The sequence below is a fragment of the Dysidea avara genome, chromosome 5 (assembly GCF_963678975.1).
Source record: "Dysidea avara chromosome 5, odDysAvar1.4, whole genome shotgun sequence".
Taxonomy (NCBI): Eukaryota; Metazoa; Porifera; class Demospongiae; order Dictyoceratida; family Dysideidae; genus Dysidea; species Dysidea avara.
Genome location: NC_089276.1, coordinates 29,999,374 through 30,010,827, shown reverse-complemented (window position 1 = coordinate 30,010,827; position 11,454 = coordinate 29,999,374). Strand labels below are relative to the sequence as shown.

The 11,454-nt window shown below is 38.0% G+C and overlaps 1 long non-coding RNA gene across 2 annotated transcripts; it reads left to right on the top strand.

Moving 5' to 3' along the window:
* The first annotated feature begins 1,489 nt into the window (after positions 1-1,489).
* LOC136256929 (uncharacterized) lies at positions 1,490-10,795 on the top strand. 2 transcript variants are annotated; one of them, XR_010701742.1, is made up of 4 exons: positions 1,508-1,589; positions 3,701-3,890; positions 9,664-10,381; positions 10,439-10,795. It is a non-coding gene; the product is annotated as an uncharacterized lncRNA (long non-coding RNA). The 2 variants fall into 2 exon arrangements; XR_010701741.1 differs by lacking the exon at positions 3,701-3,890 and having other exon boundaries at positions 1,490-1,589.
* The last annotated feature ends 659 nt before the right edge of the window (positions 10,796-11,454 follow it).

Here is an 11,454-nt window from a genome sequence, read left to right as displayed (position 1 = left end):
TCGAGTATCATGATAATCATGATAATGAGGTACATTATTGCGATAATAAAATTTTCATTATTGCACACCCCTAACACAAAGTGCTACTGTATTTACAGGAAAATGAATAAGAATTCAAATATAAATTTCTTCACATATTATAAATAAAACCATTCTAGTGTTTGATAGAACTTTAATAGTAGTGGTGTGCGAAATATCGATATCGCAATATCGTTATCGTATAGAATTTGATCATAACACACGTACATACTGAAAACTACAACATACTACTACTTATTACCTAACTATATACTTATTACTACCTATACGTACTTAACTTAACCCAGTGGCGGATCCAGGATGGGGCATTTGGGGCAAATGCCCCCCCCCCCCCTTCAAGAAATTGCATACAAGATCGAGATACTCTAATAGAGCAGTCAATTACTCTAATAAAGCAGTCACAATGTTCATGAGGCAGTGTAGCTTACCTATGAAGCTATAAATAGGATTTTATTTTACATAACAGACGTGATATAGTTGGTAAGGATAACTAGCTATTATTGTCGTGACCTTTTTTTTTTTTTTTTTTGGTCTTCAACTGGTTTTCAGCAAGTTTTTTTGGTCTTCAACTGTTTTTCAGAAAGGTGCCCCCCCTCTTTCCAAACTCTGGATCCGCCCCTGTAACCAATGTCAAAGTCAGGAAATTCGTCTTCAGCAGTAAGCGAATACTGTCGGAGTATCATTTTTGCATTGTACCTCCACAAAGTCACAGACAGTTGCTGGAGAAGTTGGCGCCTAGCAAACTTTCGAGGTAAACCGTTTCTAACAGTTGTTCTGTCAGCTATGGATCCTAAAATTGATAGGGCATATGGTGACCAAACACCAAAGGTCTCACATACAAGAGGGATAAAATCTCCTCCATTATCATTCACAATGTCCTGGTATTGGTTGTCCTTAGCTATCTCACCAACAGCAGCGGCCACCCCAGCCTGAGAAGAAGCAGAAGATATGACAGCAGACTGAGTGGTACTCCTGAGGGAGAGATCAAAATAGGCAGGACGACCTCAGGGTGGTATATGTCGCCAGGACGAGATCGGTCAGATGGAATAGAATTTCGATAAATCGACCGCTTTTAGTGAGCGATTGCGCAATCACGCTAGAAATGAAGGTTGGTTGTGAATAATCTAGCCACTTTAAAAGCTTATTTTCTAGGATTGTTATTAGTTCTATGCAATGGGTTTAGTGTGTAAGTTGTTTCTGAAGCATATTTATAAATATCGGCCACCCACGCAATTACTTCACCCACACAATTTTTAACTTACCGACAATATATCGAAATTTCGATATTTACCCCATAATCGTATCGAAATGAAAATCCTGATATCGCACACCACTATCATGATGCATTTGCACAATGTTCCTAAACTACTCTAATAGCTAGGCGGCATAATAGACTAGTATGCTTACTGTGCAGCAGGCAGTGGCCTATAAATGCAGTCAGCTTCAGTCACTTTTTCAGAGGCGCTTATAATTTCTAATTGGTGTAAACATCGTGCGAGACGCCGCGAGGGGAGAAAAAGTGGATTAGACATGCAAGACTACTTGTAAAGGTACCTAGTACAAGTATAGAATACTGTGAGGTGTATAAAATTCCAAGTAGAGTTGGATTTCCGCGGGTCCCCTGGTCCTTGGTCCCGGGGTCCACAGTTTTTACCTACCCGGTGTCTTGCTGGTAAGACACCCGACAGTTGTTTACAACCACAATGTGGCCCACAGTAATGCAATTAGCCTTTGTGGACAATTAGAATTTTGCACATCAGTAAACACCAATCGATTGCGAGCAGATTAGCTATAAGAAAATTACACTCAGGTATGCTGTTATCGTGGGTAGCTCAGTGGATTTATAGGCCATCGTGTAACTCTCCATGATTAATCAAAACTGAAAGCCATTAAGGTAGGCGGGGGTAACTTCGTGAATTTTAACTTTGATCGGCTGTTACTCCTCAATGGCTTAACCGAATGCTTTGAAATTTGCTGTGAAGATACGCTAGTATATAGCGATTAATTTGCATCCAAGCACCAGTGTCTAGCTTTTCTGAGTTTTGCAAAATCATTAGTTTTTCAAGAACATGTAACACGATTTTTACTTAAAAACTTAATAGGCATACCAAAACCTACTACTAATCACTTCTATAAGGAAAATTCCTTCCCAAATCAACCGTCTGTTAAGTACTGCCTATTCTAATCGACCGAGATTTCATTATCCGATCCATACAAATTGTTCTCTAACTTGTCTTCAATTCTATTGGCGTAGACAAGCTAAGCATTGTGTCCAACTTCTTTCTGACAACAATCGCGGACTCTATAGGGAGAAACACGAGAATACGTAAATTCACGAAGTTACCCCCAAACGCATTTTTTGACACCACCGGATGTTTAGTGCTATATCTCTTCAGCAATAAGCTCAAATCTCTTGTAAGTTGGTATGCTGAGAGTACATATGTACGCGCTAAACATAACGAACTTTGGTTAAAATCGATTCAGTAGATCGAAAGTTATAAACGAAAAAGCAAAGTATTCACGAAGTTACCCCCGCCTACCTTAGTTCAGTTTGTGGCCTTCGCCATATTAAAGCGTGCTCTGTAGACCAAGACAGCTATGCTGGCACCGGCTATTCCCATTCGCTGCCATTCACACGTATCTATAATGCCTCAAACATACTTTTTGTCGACTTTTACAAACCTTCAGTTATTCACGCTTATGCAATCATGGCTTTCGCAACCTCACATCTTTCGCTCGCTGAAATACCCTCGGTGTTTACAATGGGAACTCTCTATACTAACTCACTGCTTCTACGCCATTGTCTAAAACACTTAGACACTCACAATAGGCGTCTTCGAGGATTTAAAAACCATCGATGACATCAATAATTACCTCGGCTGTAGGGATGCGGCGATTATGCCGGCATAATTTCGGGCATAATAGGTATGTATGGGAATCAGGAATTATGCTAGCATTTTGAGGTGATTATAAAGCCTTAACAGTATGAAAATCTGCAGATTGCTCGATTCCGTTAATAAAGATCGAGATACTCTAATAGAACAGTCACTGAATATTTACTCTGATAAAGCAGTCACATTGAAATGAAATATTCTAATACAACAACCAGCTAAAGACTTCAAGACGGGGTGGGGTAAAACCAGGACGGGGAAAATAAAGGTAAAACCGGGACGGGGACGGCCAACAAAAAAAAACAAGAGTAAAACCGGGACAGGGACAGCCAAGGGTATACTATAGGGACCACTGTTAGAGTAAGCGATTTTATCTGAAGGGATTGACGGATTGGATATAATTTATGTATGGCTAAGCAAAAAATACCAAGTAGCTTTGAGGTAATTTAACCTTTAAACTGCCATACTGTAGCTATAAGGTTTGAGAGATTTTGCTAGTGCATGACTTAGCTAAGAAAAAATCAAGTAGCTTTCTCGGGCAACCTTTGAACTACTGTATAATATAAGGTTAGAGAGATTTTGATGTCCTCAGCTAGCTATATAAACCCAGACCTCACACTAAGGCACTCTTGAGCGGTTTTTCAAATGCATGGATTGTGAAGTGGAAGATCAAATCATTTCGCGTTCAGATTGTAATTACCATCTTTGTGCATACATGCTCCCCCGGGAGGCTTGCACAGTATTAAAAATTAAATTAAACTACTTTCTAGCGATTTGAATGTAGCTCTGGGCTATAGCCAAGTTGTAGATTAGCTACTTGGAGAATGCTGACACAACGTATAAGGAGTACATCAACACTTTGGATGCTAATCCTCCCATCCAACCTAAAGGAGGGACAGTGTTTCTTTATGATCTAGGCTTAGATGAAGCACATTGGGAAGTCAAGAAATAGAAGCTAAGGCAAGTGGAATTATTTAGCTAAAAGTGCATGCTGAAAATTAGTTTACTCATATGTGCTTGTATATTACTGATGTATAGGCAAGAGTTCATATAATATAGTAGTGGGGGAGAGCGTCTAACTGAAATACTTCCATGGAACGCACTGTGTTAAGTTATACCTGAGTCTGTTCAAGAATAAAGACTTGACCTTATCAGCACCAATTAACGCTATTCAACAGTTCTCTATCACCAGTGGAGGTAGTTTTCTGTTTATATCCACAGGTATTTTCAGCATACAATGAGCCTGCCAGGATGGAGCTGAACTATCATGCTGGAATTGCAGCCCACACATTAGCTCAGTTAGCTCTTGCTTTTCACACATTCGTCCAGTGCTTTAACACTGATAATGCAGATATCATTACAGCAGTGCTGCTAATTGTAGCTTGTATGGATGAACACCTAGACAATGAAGCTGCTACAAAAATGCCGCATACGATTTCCTTTCTTTGAAAGAAGCCAATGACAAAATGTTTGATCTTTCTTCCTCCTCGGAGGATCTTTATCAGTCTGAGATGGATGAAGTTATAAACTTCATTGTTTTTGTTTGACTCCTTGGATTGATGGATCATATTTCCCATCCCAGGCCATGTCATGGGTTATTGTGGAACTGAATTTCCCAGCACTCCACCTCGAAAGGCACAATATACCATCACTGATTGAATTGGTGCTACTACCTGCACAGCTAATAGTGTAAGGGATCAGTTCTATGAATGCAAAGGTAAATCAAAAGTTTTTTCATGCCTGTTTACCAATAAAAGTCCATGGGTAATTCTGATCAGCATAGAATCAACCAGCCTCAAAGAAATCAATAGCTTGTCATTGTCACTTATCATTATGATCGGTGTTATTGGCTTGGTGGTGCACCATCAATACCGGAGGACATTGTGTCTCTATTAAGATATTGTGGCATGGACGTCCCTACTATTACGATGGTATGTAGTCAATAAAACAACAGTGATTTGTCAAATATTCCTCTAACATGGCCACAAAGTTAAAAATTTCAACTGGTTCATATGCTAATTACCTATTCTAGAGAATAACTCCATGTTTTGAATGCCACACATTGCTATACAGCTACATCTATGATTTTTCTTAGCATTTGTTTTATTATACTGTAGGTACTGAGCTGTATTTTTAATTCATGATTTTGGTGTCTTGTATAGCTTGCAAGTAATGATAGCTTTGTGAAAATATAATCGTGAAACATTTTAGGTTTATACACATAGCTGTTACCTTACCAAAACCATTTTCTAGACTTTCATGAATTTTAAAAAAAAGTGAAAATTGTATTTTACAGTTTCGCAAAGTTTCATCCCTCGATACAGTATGTTTGGGACCTAGTCACTACAAAGAGGTGGTTTATATTATTAATGAGGTCATGAAATACACTTTAGGCAACTGTAACAAGTGGACTTCTATGTACTATTTTTGTACAGCATAACAATTAATTCATACAAGTTTGAGACATACAATGTTGACGGGTTTTTCCTATACAGTGGAACCTACAAACTCCCCAAATTAAGCACCAAAGGCAACATCCATAAGTGTTACGTGGGAATTTGTTTACTATTGCACATGTACACATACAGTCGAATGCATTTTAGTATATTTCCCATTACAAGTATATGCAAAGAATATAATGGCATGTACCAGTTGGATTAGAGTTGTGACTTCCATCTGCACATAATGTTTTGGTAGACCGTTCCTTTGCTATTTTCTAAAAATATATATTGTACATTTTATTGTAATTCTGTCACCTTGCATAGCTTTGCTGCCTTTCTTCCTACGCGATTACGGTATCGACAATCTTTCTTAGGTCTTCCAACCTTAGTGTTAGATTCTAAAGCTTATAATTAGCTGCACACTTCTGCATTTCCTGGTACTTGTTCTTTACTTTGTGAGCTATTACCACAGTTTTTGTCAATGCCTTTGGCCTCACTATCAGCCTGTCCTCTATGTCTACTGCTTTAGCATACTTTGTTTTCAAAGATGCAAGGTCCAACTGTAACTTCAATAGCACTTCAGGATCTTCAATGTTAAAGGAAAGTGATTCAATTTCTTTTGAACTATTTGTAGATGTTTTCTCAAAGCAGTTGAAGGAGGAAGCTATTAATGAGATAGGGGTTTAAATATTATATAGCACTGTATGTGTAGTTAGGCACATTAGTTTTGCAAAATGAGTTGAACAATTGATAATATTATTATATGCACACATACACTCATGCTTGAGTTCTGTGCATCACAAATAAAACACAGATGTGAGCATGAAAAGGGCTAAGTCAAGGTGATAAACTAGATGCACTTGACAATGATGTTCATTTACATTTTTACTAGGCAATGGGTCACTTTCTCATCATCTGACTTATCCAGCTCCATAGCTGTTGATTCAAAAGTAACATCCTCTTTCAACGCAATCTGGTATTCAGGCAATGATGTGTAACTGGTGGAAAGGTATGCACCCTTTCTATAACACTCAGGCAAAGATTCCCAACTCCATTCAGGGACAAGTCTGAAAAGTGCAAAGAAATGTTTGCACGGTAATTGCCACTTGGTCCAATCGGAGCATGAACATGAAGGTATTCCTGACTCAGCACCAAAGCTGACAGTGTAAATATATCCAGAAGAGCCCTGAATCATAAATACTCCCTTCTTGGTATCTTTCATCAAAATATCCTCTAAATTAAACTTTCGGCTATTACTTTTTCATTCAAGACAATGAGGTATTGTTGGCCGTGGACACCCATGTAGATATTGAGGCACAGTGTCATTGAATGAACGATATATGGAAGACATTTGATAATTCTGGAACATGTACTTGTGGTGGATATCTGGTATAAAATCCTCAATTAAAACTGATACCAGACCAGATAGAGTTAAATGCTTTCTACGGGGAAGATAACTGTATTTTAAAACTTTATTTTGTGCTTCCACTCCATTGGTTGTATCAATACCTGCATGATAACTCTGGTCACGGTAGGCATGCGCCCATTGCTACAAAGAGAAACATTTAATAAATTATGTTAATTCAATATGAAAAGGACAAAGCACACATGCAGCTGTCATGTCATAACCACTTGAGTATACAAACCATTGATAAACACTACATGCATGCCTTGCATAATTGTGATTAACATAGTAATTACACTCTTACCTCACAACAAGAGAGCCACATAGAAGTTAACCATGTTTGAACCCGTTCATGGTGTAACCACACCTGCGACTCTTTAAGGTGTTTTAATTCATTTTTAAAATAATGTCAACAGGTTCTTCAGGAACAGTTCTGTTTGGTGGGGGCATTAGCACAATTATGTAGTAAATCAAGCAGATTACTGGCCTCATTCTCTGTTAATCCATGACTTCGTTCCTTGACCCACCTTTCCCAGGCCTACCTTTCCCAGGCCTGTTCTCTGTGGAACTCACATAAATAAAGCTGTGTGCTTGTGAAAACCTTTTCTACTGTACCCACTTCTGCATCAGAATGGTCTGTTAAAAAGAAACGGGGTTGCCACTTAGGATTCCATGATGAAATTACTGTTAAGGCTTCGCGAATGTTCTCAGCACTCTCTGACTGCACAATGAACTTGGCCACCACTGAATAAGATACATTAGTTTTTACACAAAGCAAAAAAAGAGGGACACTATACTTGGTTGTTTTGTAAGTTGCATCCATCAATGTCATTAAATTGCCATACCGAACAAGGTCTCTTTGTCAGTTTTCTTGGTGCACATACAAGATGGTTTGTTCTTCAGGTGCTTTCTCATTGCTGGCTTGGTCACTGTCTGTAGGTGTTGTAGGTGTAATATTGTGGACATCAACTGAACAGTGTGGCCTGAAATGAAAGGAGAACATAGGCCGAAGAACCGCTTTCCACTCGTTGATTTTGAGTTGAAGGTTTTCCTGGTCAAATTTAGACAAGTCCATTGCTTTCTTTGCCATATAGATACGGTTGCTTATGTCAGTATTCAAGGGATAAAAGGCTCTATCATAAGGCTGTGGTTTTTGCCCTAACTCTCACTAATTATGGTATCTACATAACATTTCAATGAACGTTTTACTTCTGATGTCTCAGTTATACCACTGTGAGCCATGTCAACAATCTTGGAAGCAACTTTTGGGTGAACCTTTTGGCTATAAATGGCTGGTGATGACTGCCCAGTTGGATGCTCAGAATGTACAGCTTCACTTGGAAGGGAAACAAAATACTTTGTATCTGTCTTGATTTCTTTCTTGGCTGCCAAATCTTCTCTCAGCTTGCTCAGTCTCTCTGCACACAAGCATCGCAGTTTCCACTTACTCAAAGTTTTGTCCGCTTTGTCAATTCCATTTGATGGATAAAGCGTGTATGATTTCACAGTTATATGAGCAGCACATCCATGTTTGCGAGTTCCCTGGAGCCAGAGCCTTTCTCCTTTAGGAGGCTTCTGTTTGTAGTACTTTTCCCCAAACTGGCAATCCAATAGTTTCACTTCGGCTACAGAGAATGGAATGTGGTCAAAGCTCACAACTCTACTACCCTCGGTCTTTATCCAGTACACTCTTATCGGTTTCTGCAAAACACAATACCTTATATGACATAATGCTAGAATCTAGCTAATATTGAATGAGTACTTAATTAGCCTTACCCCCATCATCATTCTCCTTGCTACTTCTCTTATCATCATTCCCTTCAATATCATCATCGGTGACAATTTCGAGATTTACTTGTCTCATACGTTGTCATGGTAATAATAATATATTGCTTTTAGTACAGAATTGTGGTACAGCTACACATACAGAAAACTTTGGCTTGCAAGGGACGTACAATTGGTGTTCATTCTGTGCTTAGAAAGCACACTCTCGTAATCGTCAACAAATCCCTCATAATATAAACTGGAAGCCTCAAGGTTATTATCACTAACCCAGCGTGGTTTTAGTGCAGAGGCTAATTTCCTGAAAATCGCGGCAATTTGTCGTAGCGCACTAAGAAAGAAAACGTGAAGTCACGTGAGCAACATTACGTATTCCACATGGGATTGGGTGAAAGTAGCGATTCCCCATTCACACCCAGTAGTGTACTAAGAAATAATACGTGAAGTCACGTGAGTAATATTACGTAATCCGCATGGGATTGGGTGAAAGTAGTGATTCCCGTTTTTGTGCATATTAAAAGTACATTTTTCCAAAATTTCTGAAATACCTACCATTACTATTCTATGCCATGAAGGCTCAACCAATGTGCATGTATCTGTTCCTATAAAATGGAATTTATGCTGCATTCAGCCGATTATTGATGATACATTGTTAGGGATTGATTTATCAAGTACTCTCTAGGGTCCAGCAAGAATGGTACTAGAAAGTGTGTAGCTAGCAGGGAGTTTTAGACATTAATTCTATCAAATTGAATACACTAAACTATGCAGGTGGTGACTCTAATAGTTTTAAAGGAAGACATATGCAGCCACACAACAGTACAAATTAAAATCAAGACAAATACAAGTACAAATCTCCCATGTGACCCAACTTATTTGTAAATACCCAGGGAAAAAAACAACAACAGAATACATGCACAATTAATAATTATAGTTGCAAATTATTTGAAAAGGTGTCATAGTAGGTTGTGTCTAGAATAGATGTGGGTAAGCTGTTCCATTCTTTGATTGTTCTTGAAAAAAAATGATTATAGATGTGATATGGTTGATACAGGCAGGAGAATGAAATGATAAGGGTGATATTGTCGTGTGTCTCTTATTACAGGTAGGTAGTAAGTTGGAGTTGACAGGGATATTTGTTGATGAAAAATCTTGTGAAATAGTTGCAATCTTGAGATGTTCTATTGAATTTGTAAGGTAGGCCAAGATAACTGATGTAACATTAATGATACTGAACTAGTTCTACTATAATCACTTAAAACCTACCTAGCTGCTCGTCGCTGAATTGATTCTAATTTATCTCTATTGCTATTATAATGGATCCCAAATAATAGAAGCATACTCCATCTGAGGTCGTACCATTGTTAGATAAGCTGATGCTTTAACATTCAGTGAACAGTCACTTAAGTTATGTTTTAGAAAGTTTAAAGCATTTGATGCTTTTTGTAGCAACGTTTGATATATGTTGCAACCATGATAATGTCTTATCTAGCATGACTCCAAGATATGAGTGACTATCAGTTTGTTTGAGGATACAATGATTTATTATTTATTTAAAGTGTATTGATGATGAATCTATTATACACATTTGGTGATATTCAGTCTAAGCTGCCAGGTTGTTATCCAACTAGCAGGTCTTGCTGCAGTATAATGGTGTCTTCTGGTGTAGTAATAATTCTGTACAACAGGCAGTCATCAGCAAATATTCTTAGAAGCGAGTATATATTGATAATGATGTCATCATTGATATAAAGCAGGAACATAAGCAGGCCAAGTACCGTCCCCTGAGGGACACCAGATGATATGGATACAGAGCTCATTGGGTATGGTTAGAAAGCCACGCCTTTATCCAATTGTGTGTGTTATTTCTTATTTCTTAGTGAGAAGTCATTGATGGGAACTGTATCAAAAGCTTTGGCAAAGTCTACGAGTATAATGTCAATTTGTTTCTTATGATCCAATGCATACGATATGTTTTCTGTTAGTGTTAGTAGCTGTGTGACACAGGAATGATTTGCTCGGAAGCCATGTTGATTCTCTACCAGGACATTATTACTGTTTAGGTGGTTCATGATATTATGATACATGATGTGTTCAAGTACTTTAGAGCAGACTGATGTCAGAGAGATGGGTCTATAGTTAGAGGCATAATCATGCCTTCCTTTCTTGTGAATTGGACATATGTTAGCTGTTAACCAGTCTGTTGGTAGATTACCTGTTATGTATGACTCTGTAAATATTACTTTCAACACGGGAGAGATTTCTTTGGCACAGTTTTTAAGGATGAAAGGAGGTATATGATCAGGACCACACGTTTTGTTTATCTGAAGATTGCAAAGTGCTTGCATATTCCATTTAAGGAAAAGGAGATTTCAGGCATGCACAACTATTGAAGGAAGAGTTGAAAATAATAGAGGCATGATCAGTCATTTGAAGAGTTTACAGGGGTGAATATATATATATATATATATGTACCACTTTCACACCTCAGATCAAAGGCTCAGACTGTTGTATATAAATGATATACCACAGCAAACTGTGGTATATAACTGATATACCACACTTTGTGGTGTCCCACAGCATTCCATGTGCAGGTCTCAACAGTCAACAAACTCTCAACATTTACATTCCATAAAGTCCAGTAAACAACATTATGCAACTTGTTCAACCCAGGAGGTGATACTTATAAGAGGCCTGTTTCTATGGCAATTATAGTTGTATTAGACTTTGAAATATTTTGATTGATTATTAAGCAATAATTGTACATTTAAACTTTGTATATAATCACATAGATATAATCATATAGAGAGTCTCTCACTGTCTCTATACCGTCCTTTATGGGTCAAACAGCTGATCAACTGATATGTCTTTTAAAAGCTCATCAATGCCATCTGTA